At 38.8% G+C, this 20,139-nt stretch overlaps 1 long non-coding RNA gene across 1 annotated transcript in view; it reads right to left on the reverse strand.

Annotated features, from left to right (window-relative positions):
• Positions 1-14,948: 14,948 nt before the first annotated feature.
• LOC120638256 overlaps positions 14,949-20,139 on the reverse strand; it is a 42,953-nt gene continuing 37,762 nt past the window's right edge. Inside the window, exon 2 of the long non-coding RNA XR_005659823.1 lies at positions 14,949-15,172. This is a non-coding gene — a long non-coding RNA (uncharacterized LOC120638256). The remainder of the gene's footprint in view (positions 15,173-20,139) is intronic.

Consider the following 20,139-nt stretch of genomic DNA (forward strand, 5'->3'; position numbering starts at 1 on the left):
ATAAAGAGATCATTTGGGGGCAAAAATAGAGCCTTTTTCATTAGTTGTTTTTCAATATTGACAATATTCAAAATTGTGAATCAAGTTTAAAGGTCATTTTTCCTTTCTTAATTGATTAAATCATATATATACTGAGTGCTTATTGTGTGCAAAGCACTGTACTAAGCACTTGGGTAAGTACAATATAACAACGGACACATTCCCTACCCATAAAGAGCTTATAGTCTAGAGATGAGCTTCTGTTGTTTGTCCCAAATAATTTTCAGGTATGAGCTAAAGTTTTCTAATATTTTTTTCTGTCTCATTAGAAATAAAGAGCTCCATAGGTGAAAATCTGATTCAAATTTTTCACACATGGTACAAAAACCACCACTAATTTTACTGGGTGCTGCCAACTCCAAGTCAGAAAGACTTGTGGCTCTATTGGTTTTGAAATATATAAATTAAAAGAGGATGATTGAATTTCTTGTTATTCAGTACTGTTCCAACTGACTGCCATTTCACACTCTAACTGTCCTACCATCTGACGAGTTCATTGACTGCCATTTTTTTAAATCTTTGCAAGGTAAAGTGGTATAAATTCCTTTTTTATTTGGCTCTTTCATAGTTTTACTGATATTTTTTTTCTTCAGAATGTGTCTATTAGCAACAATGTTCTAATAGCAATGTATATTTTAACTTGTAACAGTACAAATGTGTTAAATTTCATTCAATATACCCTTTTTCAGAAATGAAGTACCAAAAATAAAAGTCATTATTTAAGCACATTTCAAGATACATGAAAAATAATCCAATAGGTCTACATATTTGTATCCCCTTCATTTTATATATAATTAAGAATTATATTTTAGGAGATGAATAAAGTGGTGTTTGTGTGTCTGTGTGTGTGTAAGCCTTGTAGTTCTACAGCAGTGTTTTACTGATAATTCAAGAGTTGAATTTCATCTGTCATTAAGAATCAAACAAAACATGAATTTAATTGTGTTTCACAAAACTCATCACTTATACGTAGTCACTTTAATCATAGAAATATTAGCAAATTATTTTATACTTAGTTACCCCAAGTAGATTCCAAAATGTAATTCAAAACTAAAATCCCTCCACTGCTATAATTGTATTCATTTTGTTTCTCTGTTTCTGATAAGAGTTGGGGATTCTCAGAAGTAGTTCTATGCTCTATTGCCTCCTCATTTCAGGGCTAGAAATTAATTGCCCCTATTTTTATTAAGTCAAGGCCTGTGGTAAAATGTTCCCCCATATTTTTGAAGGTCAGCTCTCACATACCTTCCTCTCTACATTTCTTTGCCAAGATCAAAACCAATTTGAGTTCTAAATATAATCCCTATAATAAGATAATATCCCCAGTGTATCTTTCTGCTCAGCTGAAGCAAGTGATAGATCATGACTTCAGAGCCTCAAAACTGGAAATAAATGAAGTGATCTCTTATTGTCATCTGGGGAAAGTGTGACTCCAATAGAAAAACTAATTGATTTACCTTCCACTCCAATCATTCTAATTAATACAGTTATAAACTTTTAGTCATTGTTTTAACCCATGTCCCAGTTCCTGCAATTCTTTATGGTTTTTACATTGTTTCAGTGGTTTGCTGGATGTGAAGGAGGAGGGAATTCCAGGCAGAAAAGATGCTATCATCAAGAGACTGTTGATGAGAGGAATAGTGATACACCTGATCAGGTTGGCCTGAGAGGAACAGGACATACAGACTAGAGTTTTGCAGGAGAGGAGCAAGTACAATGGTTGGGGAAATAGCTGACAATATGTGGGGAAAGTGTTGACTAATTCATGCCTTAAAGCTGAGGGCCAATTTGATTATGCTTGATGCAGAGAGAAATGACTAACCTTTGGAGTTTTTTCGAGAAGTAGGAACTCATTCATTCATTCATTCAGTCGTATTCAGGGAGCGCTTACCGTGTGCGGAGGTATAGAACAATGTTTTAGAAACTTGATCCTATTAGAAGTGTGAAGTATAGCCTGAATTTCACTATATTTAGCTGAGATAAATACACAACTGTATTTGAAGTCTGCAGATATACTCCAAATTGTGTATTTGGAGACTGAAAACTGGAGGCGGGGAAGTTATTGCTTAATGTTCAGTGCATTCAGTTCTCCTCTTTAATTTGGAGGTTATGTTCATAACACACATTAAGGAAAACCCATATTGGATCAGTGTGTGGATATGCACAACTGTTTTTTTTAACATTGGATCACCTTCTATTAGAAATCCCTAGCGAAAACTGTTAGCCCGAGTGTATTCAGGTAACAGAACTATCCCACTTAGTAACAATTATCGAAGGGATCAAGGTCAAGACATGGCTTATGACAGGTCATCTTTATTAGAAAAGCCAGTGGTGCCAGAGGCTACTCTCAGCATAACCTGGTAGTTGCACACCATTTCAGTAAACTCTTGTGCATTTTATATATTGAGAAATTCAAGCTCCTGACTGCTATCCAAATTCCTCCAGTTTGTTCCCAGTCCATCAAAGAGTCCTGCACAATGAGCAAGTTCCTCCTTTGTTTTGATAATGGTATTTGGGAAAAGGGAAGTTTTCTGGTGATGTTAACAGTCCTGATTCCTCCTCTTTTTGATGAACATGGGAACTCATTTTCCAGAATTTTCTTTTGTGATGTAAAAAGTCCTGGTTTCTTCTTCTTTTGATGATAATATGTGGGAATCTTTTTGTTTTGATGTGAGTATGCTTAAACCGTCTCCTTGGGCAGTCCCAGGGATGACCAGATAGTCTACCCTGGACTGATGCAAGCTCTATCAGCATATTGGGCTGATGATATTATTCTGCATTTGGAATGCTTTGTCCCCAGTGGTGCCCTGCATAACTGATAACAAACACATACATTTCAAAAGAACTGAGGATTTTTGACATATCTGTTCCAAAACCTGAGATTTGTAGGGGAAAAGCACCATTCAAATTCAATACATGAACAAGTAAGTATTCATATTGGGAATGATGTAGAAAATCTAAGCAAGATGAGAACAGCATAAAACAATTAAAATTCCAAGACTCTTGAGCTATTATCATTGAAGTTATCCACAGTGACATTCTCAGATCTGCTTACATGATTTTCATTTGGAGAGATTTGTATGTCATTAAGGATTTCCTTTTTGTGTGAGAGAAATTGATTAGAATAAATGATGGTGTGGTTTTCATCTCTTTTTCTCTCTCTTTGAACTCCTTAGTTGACTCATTTGATGCCATAGTGATTTAATTTCAAGTGTTTATTTTCTTAACATGGCAACATCTTGTATCTAAGTGATTCTTTATAGTTTATAGTTCAATTCTAAGTTTCTTTTTTTGGGCTTGTTTGGTGTATGCGTGTGTGAGAATACAGGCACAAAGTCACTAACTCTTTAGAGCTGATAGCCCATATGATCAACTGATAAAGAGACAACACCAAGGCCTTCACCCTTAAGTTGTCAGCACTTAGAAATAGGAGTCAACAGCAGTTTTGTTACACTAATAGCGAGGGAAACACTCTCATTCCTGCACTTTGCTGCTGGCAATCAATCAGTGATATTAATTGAGCACTGACTGTCAAGAGCATTTGTAGTAAGCACTTGAGAGAACACAACAGAGTTGGCAGACATGATCCCTGTCCTCAAGAAGCTTACTTTCTAATGGAGAAATATATATTCTAGTGGCATATCAGTCTGAGGAGTTAGGGATACATTTTGAGCACTTTTTCCTCCATAAAATATACAGGTAGAGTTACTCAGAACTTGCTAAATTGATGGCTCAAGATAAGGTCCCAAGCATTTCCCAGATGTCTTCCACTAGCTGCCCTACCTGTTTCACTCATCCAACAAGGGTAGATCAGCCAGCCACAGCTCATTCTCCTAGTAACTGTTGTCTGAGGACTGTCTTAGAGGTAAACCTCTTCTTTGTCATTCTCCTACATTTTATCTGTCACCCTTTGCTTTGCTTCTAATCTCTTTCCTTTGCTTCCCATCTATAATATTGTTCTGGTTTTCAGCTGTCTCTGTTGGTTTACTCTAAATTCTCCATATTTTTCTGCTCCCAACTGCTTTTCTGGTTTTGGGTCTGTTACTTTAGCTAGATGAATATGTGTGTGTGTGTGTGTGGGTATGGGTGTGTGTGTGTGTGAGGGTGTGTGGGTGGGTGGGTGTTACACACATGCAACCTGCTTGTTGTTGTATGCAGTATTGGGTGGGGAGGACATTTTTCTTAATGGTGTTTGTTAAGCTCTTATTATGTGCCAGGCACTGTTTTCTAAGTGCTGGGGTAGATTCTAAACTAATCGGGTTGGACTCACAGTCTTAATCCTACTTTTACAGATGAGGTAATTAAGGCATAAGAGAGTTAAGTGACTTGCCCAAGGTCACATAACCAAGTGGTGGAACTACGATTAGAACTCAGGTTCTCTGACTCCCAGGTTCCAATTGGTCATGTTCCTTCTCAGTATGAGGGGAACTTTTTTCTCTATATATTCTTTTTCTGTATATGGCCACTTCCCAAAACCATAATAGGCTGTTATGTGATGTCACACTATATGGAGGGCTTCAAAAAGTTTACTAGTGTAAGACCATCTAAGACTTGATCCAGCTGTATAAGGATGGGTGCATGTCTTTCGCTCTTGCTGTTGCATGTTGACTTGCTTTTCTTGCTGTTTCTAGTCGTTTTCTCATGTATCTTTTATGTACCTCATTTTTGACCCATAATCAATGTGAAAAATTAGCTTGTGGGCATTTTTGCAGAAAATGCAAATACATTTTGCAGAAAATGCAGAGAAGCAGCGTGGCTCACGAGAAGCAGCGTGGCTCAGTGGAAAGACCATGGGCTTGGGAGTCAGAGGTCATGAGTTTGAATCCCAGCTCTGCCACTTGTCAGCTGTGGAACTGTGGGCAAGTCACTTCACTTCTCTGTGCCTCAGTTCCCTCATCTGTAAAATGGGGATTAAGACTGTGAGCCTCATGTGGGACAACCTGATGACCCTGTATCTACTCCAGCGCTTAGAACAGTGCTCTGCATATAGTAAGTGCTTAACAAATACCAACATTATTATTATTATTTTTGAAAGAAGCGTAAGTGAAAGTTTCAGCAGTTCAAAACTACTAAATCAAGTTGACTACTTTTTGTTTGATTAAATATTTTTCAGCTTTAACACCAAATAGGCCTCATTGAGATCTGAATATTTACCACTTTAAATTAGGGACAGGATTTGAATTCAGAAACATTTCAGGGTTTTAATTGAGGAAAGTCATACATACAGCTTTCTTATTCCCTTCACTATCACACTATAATGTTTTATTATTCATATGAATGAGTTATATATTCAAGCCAATGGGTATAGCTTCTCAGACTTTGGGGCTGGGATTAGAAATTGTTCTTAATTTTAAATAAAAGAAAGAACAAAGACCTGAACATGAAAATTTTTCAAATACTATTTTTCTCCTCTGAATTTTAAGTCTGAATTATACTGCATTATGCTAAAATTCTGGATTTCTTCCTTGAATTTCATTTCAGTTAATATTAAGAAAAATACCACTTCAGCATTACAGTTTAAAAGCTCTTAATGGTTTGTAGTTTTGAGGTGATTTAAGCTGAAAACTGGGCATCTCTGCTCCATTCCTCCTCTTTATCTAGGCAACCTTGAGCTTGAAGGCCTGTGTTACAATGAATTGAAGTATGATAAAAATCAAATTTATTTGAAGAGTATTCTGCATATCTCAGTAGAGTGAGTGAAGAGCTAAAATGGGATCACACATCTCTCCTATTGCAATGGGTCAGTGCCCAGAAAGGAGTGAATAAGGAAAGGTTACAATTATTATGCAGCAATTTGAAATAACATAGATTTCTATATGAAAGTTATGAGAAATGAACCTCAGATTTCTTGTGGCATTACATGGGGTGAGATGATTCCTGGCGTTCGTGCTACTATGCAGTGAAAACTTCAATAAAATCAGTAGCTGTTTACTTTATTGAATTGGAATAGGGCTTTTCATCCATCACCAACCTTCTACACTTTTGCTGTAGGGGAACTTTGCTCGATTGAAATGCAATAGTACAGGTACCCAGAATCCAAGATGGCAAGAGGCAGAGAACCAGAAACAGGGAGGAAATATTTTTAAAGTCATCTTTGCAGAAAAATAGACAAAGGGACCTGATAGGTCATCTAGTCCACCATGTGCCTCCAGACAGACACGTTTCTAAAACACCTGAGAAGTGAGAAACTAAAAAAAAAAAAAAGACCACCAGAAGAGAGGGGAGCAATCCACAACCTCTCAGAATGCATCTCATTGTTTAACATCTTTTACTGCCTTTGATCCCGATGGTTCTAATCAATCAATGATATTTGAGTGCTTACTGATTGTAGAGCACTATACTACAAAACCTGGGCCACTGCCAGTTACTTTTCTCTGTGAGCTGAGTAAGACTATTTACCCTTCTCATTTGTAACAGAAGTCTTGGAAAATTTGGTGGGAACTAGATAGCCCTTGCCCAGGTACTTATCACTTAACTCCACAGTATATTTGTTTTGTTATTAAAGTGCTGATATATTAGCAACAATCCTTTACAAAGGCACATCAGCTCCATTAAAAAGGTTTGGCTGATGTCCCAATCCAAGCGGAGTCCAAAGCAGTGATATCACCAGCCCAGCATAGATAACTTTGTATTAAATTTTAGGCCATTACCTCTCCAACACTATTTGCAAAGCCCAAATCAGTTTTCTTTTCTTAACACTGAACTCTCCTTGGCAAGCATGGTCAAGTCAACTAGTGAGGACTCATTACGGTTGGCTGGCTCTGTATAAACTTTCCATGGGAGTCCTAGCAGGCTTCTTTTCACAATGCGTTTGCTCCTCTGCTAAATTGATTAGCAAACAATCCTTTTCCCTATAGCAAGAACTTTCCACAGGGAAGATACCTCCTAACCTGTTCTGGAAACTCATGACCAGAAGCATGGTAAGAGATCTTTCTCTCTGTTGTCCACTGTTACTACATTCTTTGTTAGACTTTGCCTAGCTTCAAAGCTTTGGGATGGTCTGCCGTCTATCAATCTAATGTGCCTTCTCTGTAAATGATACTTTTACTGCAGCATTGCTTCAGATATGATCTTGTCCTGACCAACTCCACTACTATTTTAAATTGTTTTTTTGGGGAGTAGTGGATTTGCTATAAAAACTTTTCTTCAAGTTGTATATTTCAAGAAATCAAGGAACACCATGAACTAAGGAGGGTTCTTTGCATTAATAGTATTATAATCTTCTGGCCTTTACTGGGCAAGAGCTATCATCAAGTTAAACCAGCAATATTTTGAGTCTTGGAATGCATCAAGTATAAAACTACATTCTACCTACTGTCATACCAAGTTTTTTTGGTAATGTATACATTCCTCATTCAGATGAAAAAGTGCATATTTCATTTTACAAAAATCTCCACAACCTATGCCAGGAACCTAATACAGACTTTCCCTGATAACATTAGACTACATACTTCTTCAGAAGGATTTGAACTAATTTAAATAGTTAGAATCACAATATAAATCATAGTTACGAAGCCTGCATTTGAGCACTGCTTCCTATATTAAAAAAATGCACTTTGCTGTTGGATATTACCTTAAACTTTCCTGAGCCTGATTCCCTGATAGGAAGCTCTTGGGGAGCAGTTGAGAAGGGAGGGTCAGCTCCCTCTTCCCTCATCCCTGATGCTTTGATTGAAACTACATTAGACTCATGTGCTACTGTGTCTTCTGAGCAATTAGCACAAGAACTCATTTGCAGTGAATTAAGCAGGTAAATCCCAGAGCCTCTTAGTGCCTAGAGGACAAATTTCAGATGCCTCCTAAGAGATCCAGGTTCTGAAGCTCTCTAATGTGGTAGAACTTGTGGGGAAAAGGAAGTTCCATATACTCTCTTCCCCCAGGGCTCAAAGGAAGGAAAGGTGTTGAATGTACCAGACTAAACTAGAATGTCCCAGAGGAAAGGACCTATGCTGAAAATGACATCCCAGAGAAACAACAGATGCAGGTAGAGTAGGTTTCATTTTTAAATATCATAACTAGAGGTATGTGTGTACATTTTTAGGATACTTAAAGGGACCATTGGGGATCCAGTTGTAACAGCACCTGAAAACTTGGAGCCAAGTAGCAAGAGCACGAAAAGGAGAAGTTGCTTTTATAAGGTGGGAGCTATGGGGTTGCTGCTGGACACAGCATCGTGATCACTTACTCTGGCCACTGCTGTTCTCTTTCAGAAGGATTTTGGCTTGGAACAGGTGAATGAATACTTCTGGTTGGGGTGTGGGTTGTAGGTAGGTGTAGATGGAGGAAGACCTGGCTATGGGGAGGGAGTACTTCAGCTGAACCATTTTGATAGACAAAATATTGTGGCTTGGTTATTTATCAAAACAAACTGAATTAGATTCTGTGGCACTCATTGAAAGGAAAACATCTCCAATTATTTAGATAAACCAAGGATATTTTTGATATAACCACACTCATCCAGAATACAGTACTTATCTATTTGTAAATTGCATAACTTATGCCCTCTGCCAATTTTTCAGGAGGAAATAAAAGATTACTTTTTTAAACAGGGATAGCAGTACATGCTAGGGTAGAAAGAAGGTTTAGAGAATATACTAATATGACAGATACAGGCTCTCCCAAGAAGGAGGTTGCAGGGACTGCGTCCATTTATAGTTATATTTTACTCCTCAAGTGCTCAGTATAGTGCTCTGCATGTAGTAAATGCTCAATAAACAGAATTGACTTCAATGAAACAGGAAAACTAGTGGATAGGAAGAGGAGAAGGGAGGGGAGAATACAAAACAACTGAGTTCCCTCTTAGAAATTCTGGAATATTCAGGATGGAATGTTTCTCTTTTGTTCTCATTCTTTCTTATACCTTTTTACCTTTAGATCCCCTAATGTCTTAAAAAAACAATTGTTCCTATGTACAGGTTAGAACCTTACTCTGGGTAAACACATTTCTAGAGAAAATAGGATTGAGGGTTGGTCTATTTGAAGATGGCCTACCTCTCTCAAGCTCTGTCCCACTTGGTTCACCAACTCCCTTTGGCCCTGCATTCACGGTGCCCAGTAAATAGCTAAGGCCTGAGATTCAGCTCATAGATATGGCCCCTAGGAGAATCTAGTAAAATGCCTAGAATGGTTTCATGAATATATTCTCCAAAATTTGCTATAATTCCAAATTTTAGAATTTGGAATTCTAAAATCCCTCCTATTCCCTTTAACATCTTTAAGTATAATTGATCATAACGTAACTAATCTCCCTTTATGTAGGACTTTTTTAAAGGCAACTTACAACATTATTGTTTTTTAAAGTAAACATTTCTTTTTAACATCTTGCTAAAAATCCTAAATTTTATCCATCTTAGATAACCCCAGTGGCCAGAGTGGATTTACCTCTGAAAAGGCTAGATTTACTTTTGTAAGGCTTTTCATCCTGGAATAATTGGCTTCATTACAATCTCTGTTAAGTTACTGTAGCCCCTTCATGAACTGCACTACAAGGGAATAAAGATGTGCTTGCAAAGACAGTAGTTTTGGTGCTCAATAGTCCTTTCTTGAAGGGACATTTGTTAGACTGATTTTCAAAGTTATTTCAGCCTTACAAATAGGTCTTAAGTTAGGAGGAGCATGGTTAATACCTTCTAGTAAGTACTGACCTTTCCTAGAATATTTTAGTTGTTACTTTTGAAGATTAACACTTTTTTTTAATTTTTAGTTGTCACCTTAGACTTTCCAGATTCAATAACTATATTCTTTGCAAAGATAGAAGAGTAAATGAAAGGAAAAATGTGTAAAGAAAGATATAAAGCAATTTATCACTCATTATCAGATAACTTGGGTTATCTAGGAAAGTTCACCACCCACTACATATTATTAAATTGATTTTTAGATGATCATATTTTTGTTATGCCTTATTGTACTCTCTTACTATCCTTATTTTGGAAAATTCAAGGTGTGAAGCTAAAGAGTTTTTCTTCAGGGACTCTTTTAATTTGATCTCAAAACTACTGGGAATAATTAGAGTAAATGACAGTGGAAATTCCTTCAGAGGTTCTGTTAATTCCACAATTAGAATACCTGGATCCTTGATTTATTTTCATTCTTTTTTTAAGTTCTGGCTCCCTTGATTAGAACAGCAGGGGATCCAATGAAGAATGTTTGAAAGTTTATTAGTGTAAATTATATTCTATTTTTAGAGTAATTTCAAATACAAAGTGTTAATATGAAGTCCCAAATATTTATCCAAATTATCCCTTAGTTTCAAATTTGTGTTTTTTGTTCATCAGATTATTTTTGCTATTCCACCAGTTCTTCAACTGGTAAACTGTCTTTGTTTCAAATTAGGCACTATCACCTTTTTAAGTCAGTATCAATAAATACTTTGGTCAGTCATTGATCTGGATTGCAAATCCAGGTTGCAATTGGCTTACCTGCGGGAATTGCTCCTGACTTGCTGTATAGCTATTGGAAGATAGATGACATCTCTGTGGGTGCTCATATTTTTACTTGATGATTGGGGATAACTATTATTATCATTTTCCGATTTGTGATCTATATCCATATCAATATTTCCTTCTATGGACTCTTCAAAAGGCTAAAATAGTCTAGCAAATTTAGAAGTGCATTTTTGAGGGACTTTCATGCCTTCCTTTAGTCTCTGAATTATAACCATCAGGTATGATCTCCCTAAAATCTCCTCTGCTCCTCTCCAGCCCCCCCTCCTCTTCAACTCTCCCATCTTTCTCAGCAGTATCTTAAACAGATCTCCTACCTTCTCTCAAAATTGAGCCCTTCCCCCTACATGACTGACCCCATCGTAATGCACCTCATCAAAGTACTTGCCCCCTCCCTTCTTCCATCCCTGACTGCTGTCTTCAACTGTTCATTCTCCACTGGCTTTTCCCTCATTGCTTTCAAAGATGCTAATGTGTCCCCTATACTTAAAAAAAAACCTCCTTTAACTCCAAGGCTCCCTACAGTTGTTATTGTATTTTGTTAAGTGCTTACTATGTGCCAGGCACTGTACTAAACGGTAGAGTGGATACAAGCAATCAGGGTGTACAATATCCATGTCTCATAGTCTTAATTCCCATTTTACAGATGAGGTAACTGAGGCATAGGGAAGTTAAGTGACTTGCCCAAGGCCACACAGCAGACAAGTGGTGGAGCCGGAATTAGAACCCATGACCTTCTGACTCCCAGCCTATGCTTTATCCACTACACCATGCTGCTTCCTATCCCATATCTCTCCTACCATTCTTCATCAAACTCCTTGAGACAGTGATTTACACCTGCCGTTTCTAGTTCCTGTCCTCCAATTCTCTCCTTGACCCCTCCAATCTGACTTCTGCATCTTAACTCCACATAAATTGCCTTCTCAAAGATAAGTTTCTTACCAATTCCTAATCCTCTTTGACCCTAACCTTAATATTTCTCAACCTCTCATCTATCTTTCGCACTGTCTACTGCCCCCTTCTCCTGGAAACATTATCCAACATTGACCTCACTGAGAGTTTCCTCTCCTGGTTCTTCTCCAATATCTCCAGTTGCTCATTCTCAGTCTCTTTTGCTGGCTCCTTCTCTGCCTCTCATCCTTTGAGAGTAGGGGTTCCTCAAGGCTCAGTTTTGGCTCCCCTTCAATTCTCCATCTACAGCCATTCATTTGGAGAGCTCATTTGCTCCTAGGGCTTCAACTACCATCTCTATGTGGTTGATTCCCAAATCTGTTACTTCCAGCCCTTATGCCTCTCCTTCTCCATAGTCTCATATTTTCTCCTGCCTTCTGGACATCTCTACTTGGATGTGTCACCAACACCTCAAATTTAACATGTCCAAAACAGACCCCCTTATCTTCCCACCCAAATTCTGTCCTCTCCCTGATTTTCCTGTCACTATATACAGCACCGCCATCTTCCTTGTCTCACAGGCCCATAACCTTGGCATTACCCTCGATTCATCTCTCTCTCTCAACTCACATATTGTGTCACCATATCCTGACAGTTCAGTCACTAAAATCACTAAAATCTGCCCTTTACTTTCCATCCAATTTACTACCACATTAGTCAAGCACTTATCATATCTGCCCTGTTTACTGCATCAGCCTCCTTGCTGTCCTCCCTGCCTCCTTTTTCTTTCCCTACTCCACTCCAAACTTCTCTCTGCTGCTTGGGTCATTTTTCTACAAAAAAGCTCTGTCCATGCTTCCCCACTCCTTAAGAACCTCCAGTGATTGCCATCCACTCTGCATTAAATAGGAACTCATCATTTACCTTAAGGCACTTTGTCCCCTCCTATCTCACTTCCCTGATTTCCTACTACAACCAAGCCCACACATCTAGCTTCTCCAGTGCCACCTACTCGTTGTACCTCTATCTCATCTATCTTGCAAGTGGCCTCTTGTCCACATACTGCATCTGGCCTGGAATGCCCTCCATCTTCATATCACATAGACAATCACTGTTCCACCTCCAAAGCCATTTTGAAGGCTCATATCTTCCAAGAGGCCTTCCTTGACTAGTCACTCATTTCCTATTCTCCCACTCCCTTCTGCATCACACCTGTGCTTGGATTTTCTCCCTTTAGTCACCCCTCCTTCAACCCCACAGCACTTATTGTCTATCCATAATTTATTCATATTAATGTCCGTCTTGTCCATTATAGTGTAAGTTGGTTGTGGAAGGGGAACATGTATGCCCACTCTGTTATACTGTACTCTCCAAGAGCTTAATACAGTGCTCTGCACATAGTAAGGGCTCGATAAATAGGGTTGATTTGATTTAATGATTCTCTGAGTTCTCAAATAATTTCAAACATCAAATGACCTTTCTCCCATACTTACTGGTATCTCAGGAATTGAGAATCACCACAATAGAGAATCAACATGGACTTTTGGAAAGAGCATGGGCCTGGGAGGCAGAGGACCTGGGTTCTACTCCTGCCATTGCCATTAGCTTACAATGCCACCTTGGGCAAGTCACTTAAATTCTCTGTGCCTTAGTTCCTCATCTACAAAATGGAAGTTCAGTACCTGTTATCCCTCCTTCTTAGACTGTAAGTTCCACACAGGACCTGATGATCATGTATCTACCCCGGTGCTTAGAACTCTTTTTGGCACATAGTAAACACTTAACAAAATCAACTATTATTATTGTCATTATTATGATAATAATAATGTCAATATTTGCTAAGTGTTTACTGTGTGCCAAGCACTGTTCTAAGCGCTGGGCAAAATACAAGGTAATCAGATTGTCCCAATTAGGGCTCACAGTCTTCATCTCCATTTTACAGATGAGGTAACTGAGGCACAGAGAAGTTAAATGACTTACCCATGGTCACACAGCTGACAAGCAGCAGAGCCGGGATTAGAACCCATCACCTCTGACTCCCAAGCCAAGGCTCTTTCCACTAAGCCACACTGTTTCTCTGATGTGTGTGTGATAGAGGTCAGAGTTTCAATTTTTTTTTTCTAAAAAACTGAATATAGTTTCCCTTTGCCCTCACTCTGATCAGAGTCTCGAACCATGGAATCTAATAACTTATAGGACTGCTTTAAGACTTGGAACATAAGAGGAAGTTCTCTCTGAAAGCATAAATGAGTTGATTGAAAGGAATCTGTACTTACCAGACATTAGTTATATAAACCAAGACATTATTATCCCCCATGTGCCTTGGACACCTTAAAATTTAGCTTCCTTTGAGGCTATGTCCTTCTCCCAGGTCTGCATTATGTGATTAAAAATCTAACTCAAATCTCAGTTATTTCTGTGAAGCGAAGAAGCAGAGAAATGCATTTACTACTAAAGAAGCTCTGGAGTTCACTTAGTGGTACTTGCTGGCATGCCCTTACACAGTAGATCATTTATTAATGAGGACACTATTTCCAGCTTCAGCTTCAACTGAGAAAGTTACTGAAACCTATAAGCCTGTGACCGTGGAATTGGATCATGAGGGATCAAGATAATGGGGGTGGATATTTCTGATAATGAGGTCTGATATCACAGATTTTGAACTTTGCTGCCCTTGATAGGAGAGGATTATCTGATCTGGCGTATTGGCACTTGGCTATTTCTCACTTTGTTACATTGTATGATACTTTCCTTTTTGATTTCAAGAGTGATAGCTCATCTCTATGAAATCTGGCCTAAATCTCTAAACACATTTTTGCAAATACAGATTAGGCTACTTCTCAAAACTCAGGATTTGACTTTTAACTCTATCCATACAAACGTTCTTAAATCTCTTCCTAAAAGTAGATGATTCCGTGTTTACTGCTTGGTAGGAATCAGGCTGGAAGCAGACGGGGGTCGGGGGGATGGAAGATGTGATCAATGGAGAAAACAACACTTTTTACTTGGACAGAAATAGAAATTCTAAGGTTTTGTTTTTTTGTTTTTTTTAACCAAATCCAGTGAGAGTACATGCATAGTGAGCACATAAACTCGTTATGGGCAGGGATTGTGTCTGCTAATCTGTTGCATTGTACTAATAATGTTGGTATTTGTTAAGCGCTTACTATGTGCAGAGCACTGTTCTAAGCGCTGGGGTAGACACAGGGGAATCAGGTTGTCCCATGTGGGGCTTACAGTCTTAATCCCCATTTTACAGATGAGGTAACTGAGGCACAGAGAAAGTTAAGTGACTTGCCCACAGTCACACAGCTGACAAGTGGCAGATCTGGGATTTGAACTCATGACCTCTGACTCCAAAGCCCGTGCTCTTTCCACTGAGCCACGCTGCTTCTCTGTACTCTCCCAACTGCTTAGTTCAGTGCTCTGCACATAGTAAGTGCTCAATAACTATGATTGATAATCTGAAAGATTGTTTCAGAAAGGGTGACAGCATGCAATCTTTCATTGACAGGTGGTTGTAAATTTATGAGATTGAGGGTAGGAGAAGGAGGAATAGACAAGTATGGCTTTATATGATATTTGAAAATAAATTTAATCTGGGAAGTTTCTTTAATGCCTTAACAACAAATTCCCTGGAACAATATGCCTCATGGGGAAATTGCCAAGAATTGACTTTGTTGTCAAAACTGTTATTTTCTTCCTTTTCCATTCCTCGTTCCAGGCGTTTCATATTCACCTTGAGAAGCATCTGTCTGGTTGATGATACTCACTGGCCCTCGTCTGTGTAGAAATGGAGTCTAATAGGAAACACAATTCACAAGTGCAAGGAATCAAGATTAGAAATACAGTAGAAGAGCAGAGGGCCTGTTTTTCCCCCACGGCATGATGTTAGCATCCTCTTTTTTGCTGGTTTTGTTTTCATGTAGAGCTGCAACCCAATCCATAAATATTGACTATCATGTTCCTAAGGAAATAACAAGAAAAATAGCAAATGGCAGATGCATACTAGCCTTCATTATTTTTTCTTCACCTCTCCTATGAGGCCTGCCTTCTTATATTGCAAATGCTAATCAATCAATGGTATTTATTAAGCACTCACTGTGTGCAGAGAACTGTACTAAATCAACCATTCAATTGTATTTATTGAGAACCTATTGTATTCAGGGCACTCTACCAAGCACTTGGAAGAGTAGAATGTATCAGTGTAACAGAAACAATCTCTGCCCACAATGAGCTTATGGTCTAGAGGACTAAATGCTTGGGAAAGGACAGTACAATAGAGCTGATGGACTCAGACCATCCCTTTCCACATGAGCTTACCATCTATGAGCCATTGTTGGGTAGGGATTATCTCCATTTGTTGCCAAATTGTACTTTCCAATGCTTAGTACAGTGTTCTGCACACAGTAAATGCTCGATAAATACAATTGAATGAATGACAGACATTAAAATAAATTATGAATAAGTTCATAAGTGCTGTGTGGCTGAGGGTGGGGTGCTTAAGGTGACACAGAAGGGAGGGTGGACAGGGGAAATGAGGGATTACTAAGTGAAGGCCTCATGAAGGTTTAATTTTAGGAGGACTTGGAAGGCAGGGAGAGTTGTATCAAAATGATATGAAGTAAGAGTGAGTTAGAGGGAAGATGTAGACAAGAAGTTGTCAATGGGGTAGATAAAATTGAGGTACAAAGAATGGGTTAGCATTAGAGGAGGGTATTGTGTGTGTTGGGCTGAAGTAAGAGATCAGCAAGGTAAGATAGGAGGGGGAGAGCTGATTGAGTGCCTTAAAGCCAATGATCAGGAGTTTATGTTTGATGCAGCAATGGTTGAGTAAGCATGATAGTTTAGATGAGGAGAAAAAGGTGGTTTCTGGATATGTTTCCTACATTCAATAGAATAGTGGGTTTATATTTAGAGTAACTGGATACATTTTTTGATTTTCTTTTTTTCTGCAACCTACTCTGAGACTGCCCAGGGTTTGGATCCCTCTGTTCTAGGTAGAACAGGATGCTAGTCAAGTTAAACACTAAAGAGTTGCATTAATTGGATGTGATAAAATGAATGTTTAATTTATGCTTCAATGTTTCATCTTGAACAGAAAGCAGCACACTAACTTTAATGCACTCTTTTACTCTATCAAAATCATATTAAGTATCTGTTTTGTGCTATTTTCAAAGCAATTTATAATTAGTGATTACATTACCCATTTCCTTGCACAAAAGAAAAATAGATTTTTTTCCCTAATTCAAAAATGAAAACATTATTGAGGATTCTGAAAAATATCTTGGAAGATTAGGAATATAATTGGTTTCCTAAATTCTGGTGAAAAGATTTTGTCAAACATATTCTTTTGTCATACCTTCTCTCTGAAATGTAGCATAAGCTTGTCATAAAGACTGGGTTTTTCTTTGTTCTAATGAACAATCTGCAAGTGTGCAGTGTTTGCAACATAGTCTATATTCACATTCAAATTCCCTTTATTTTTATTAAGTTCCATTATCTTTGCATCAAGTCATCCAGTAGTAATGTGAATAGATGTCCTTTGGACAGATGGGATGACATTTTAGGGCTCTATTTTACCACACAAAAGCCTCCAGTTAAATGCATTGCTTCTCCTGCTTTCTAAAGGCAGGTGGGTAGGAACTAGCAGTGTTGGTTACCATGGCATCAGGGTCTGTTAGGCGTGGAGGAAGAGACTTGTTTTCACTAGAAGCAATAGCCCAAGTTGCTGTCATTATGGTGGTCAGAACAGTCATTTCTGTCTAATGTCCAGATTTTCCAATATGGGATGTGACTTTTCTTTGCAGGCAAAATCCTGGATACTTCAACTGGTAGTGACAGTTGCACTGTCAGAGACTTGGAAACCACATTCCTTCTTATGTGGTCCTGCCAGCAGGACTCTCCATCATGTTCTGAGTATTGAGAGCACCAAAGTTGTGCTCTAGGCAACAGGAAGCCTGTGGTCATGTTGGGCCTTGAGAGTGCTGGAGAGTTCTGTCAATTGGTCTAAGCAGACAAAGGAAAAGATGGTGGATGACCAACCGCAGTGTTAAGATAGAGTCAAGGAAGGTATCTTTCAGGATTTATTGGGCTCTGAGACTTGATGAACACTACATTAGACACTTGGAACATAAAAGAGAAGTCAGAGAAGTGGACCCCACCACCAAAAACCTTAACCTAGCTCTCATTTTCTTCTATGTTTTTCCTCTCTCCCCTTTTCCTTTTTTTCATCTTTTCCCCCTCTCCTTTTTCCCCTTTACTTCCTTTGACAATCAATCAATCAGTACTATTTATTGTGTGTTTAATATGTTCAGGGCTTTGAATTAAACACTTGGGAGAATACTCTACAACAGAGTTAGTAGATAAGTCCCTACCCATAATGATCTTACAGTATAGAGGGGAAGACAGATATTAATGTAAATCAATAGTTCATAGATATGTACATAGTTCTTAGTCTAGTGCTCTGACGAGGGAAACAGAATGGCTTAGTGGAAAAAACACGGGCTTGGGACTCATAGGGTGTGAGTTCTAATCCTGACTCCTCCACTTCTCATCTGTGTAACCTTGGGCAAGCCACTTAACTTCCCTGTACCCCAATTCTCTCATCTGTAAAATGGAGGTTAGGACTGTGAGCCCACATGATGTAAACTGATTACCTTGTATCTACCCCAGTACTTAGAACAGTGCTTGGCACATAGAATTATACAAATACCATAATTATTATTATTATTAGTGGTAGTAATAGTAATCACTAAGTACTATTGATAAGATATAAGTGCTGTGGGTATGAGGGTGGGGCAAACACCAGTGTATAGTGACATAGAAGGGAAAAGGAACTGCGGAAAAGAGGGCTTAATCCGGGAAAGCCTCTTGAAGGAGATGTGACCTCAGTAAGGCTTTGAAGATGGTTAGAGTTGTAGTTTTTGGGTATATGAGTGTGGAGGGAGTTCCAGACCATAGGGAAGATGTGGGAAAAAGATCGGCAGCAGGTCAGACAAGATGGGAGCACACTGAGAAAGCTGGCTCAAGAGGAGTGATATAAATAAGCTTTGCTATAGTAGGAGATGTGAGGTATGGTAGGAGGGGGCAAGCTGAGTGCTTGAAAATCAATGGTAAGAGGTTTATATTTGATGTGGAAGTGGGTGGGCAACTGGAGGTTCTTGATGAGTGGTCTATCTCAAATTATTTTTCCTTTTCTTTGCTGCCTTTTTTTATTACAGCCTACTTGACCAAAATTGAGACTAGTTTTTTTCCAAACTCCAGAAAATGATACAGTTCTATTTTGTATAACCAAGGAATTCTTCAAAGATGATAGGGACTTAGTCTTGTCTTATTCCTAAAATTTTATGTGAGCAGGCTCTTTAACTAGCTTCAAATTGCAGATTATAATAATGATGGTATTTGTTAAGCTCTTACTGTGTGCAAAGCACTGTTCTAAGCGCCGGGGGGTGATACAAGGTGATCAGGTTGTCCCATGTGGGGCTCACAGTCTTAATCCACATTTTACAGATGAGGGAACTGAGGCACAGAGAAGTTAAGTGACTTACCCAAAGTCACACAGCTTACAAGCAGCAGAGCCAGGATTAGAACCCACGACCTCTGACTCCCAAGCCCGGGCTCTTGCCACTGAGCCACGTGCTGCAGATGTGAGAAGCATCATGGCCTAGTGGTAAGAGTTTAAAACTGGGAGTCAGAGGATCTGGGTTCTAATTCTGGCTCTGCCATTATCTGCTCTGTGACATTGGGCAAATCCCTTAACTTCTTTGGGCCTCAGTTTCTTAATTTATATAATATGGATTAATACCTGTAAACTTGTTATGGGCAGGGAACATACCCACTAATTCTGTTTTACTGTACTCTCCCCAGCACTTAGTATAGTGCTCTGCACATAGTCAGTCAGTCATATTTGAGTGATTACTCGGTGCAGAGCACTGTACTAAGCACTTGGGAGTATACAATATAACAATAAACAGACCTATTCCCTGCCCACAATGAGCTTACAGCCTGGAGGGGGAGGCAGACATTAATATAAATAAATTACAGATATGTAACTATGATCAATATTGGTGGCATAATATATCCCCCCCATATGTGGGGCTGGGAGGGGGGAGTAAGCACTCAATAAATACCATTGGTTGATTGATTCCTTCTCCTTAGACTATGAGCCTTATGTGAGATGGGAACTGTTTCCAATCTAATTATCTTGAATCTATCCCAGTGTTTGGCCCAAAGTAAAAACTTAGAAAATTCCACTTTATTATTATTATTATTACTACTTGTAGTTGCAGAATAATAATAAATCAGGCTAAGTGATTGAGCTTTGTCAGTTTGGCAGAGGAAAACTTAGAAATCCAACACTTTGAGCTACCTCTCCTGCTTCATGTCACTGAGCCTTTATCTTGTCAGTGGTTATTACTTGTAGTGATGGTGATGAAAATAATACTAATGATGTATTTAAGTTCTTACTATGTGCCAACCCTTATACTAAGCACTACAGTAGATACAAGAAAATCACGTTGGACACACAGTCCCCATCCCACATGTGACTCAAGTCTAACTGGTAGGGAGAACAGGAATTGTAAAATGGGGATCCATTTTACAGGATGAGGAAACTGAGACACAGAGACATTAAGTGACTTGCTCAAGATCACCCGGCAGGCATCTGATAGAACCAAGATTAGAACCCAGGTCTTCTTTCTCCAAGGCCTGTGCCCTTTCCACTAGGCCACTTTGGGCCTCAATTCAAGACACCCAAGAAAAAGAC

The sequence above is a fragment of the Ornithorhynchus anatinus genome, chromosome 3, assembly GCF_004115215.2.
Source record: "Ornithorhynchus anatinus isolate Pmale09 chromosome 3, mOrnAna1.pri.v4, whole genome shotgun sequence".
NCBI classification, from domain to species: domain Eukaryota; kingdom Metazoa; phylum Chordata; class Mammalia; order Monotremata; family Ornithorhynchidae; genus Ornithorhynchus; species Ornithorhynchus anatinus.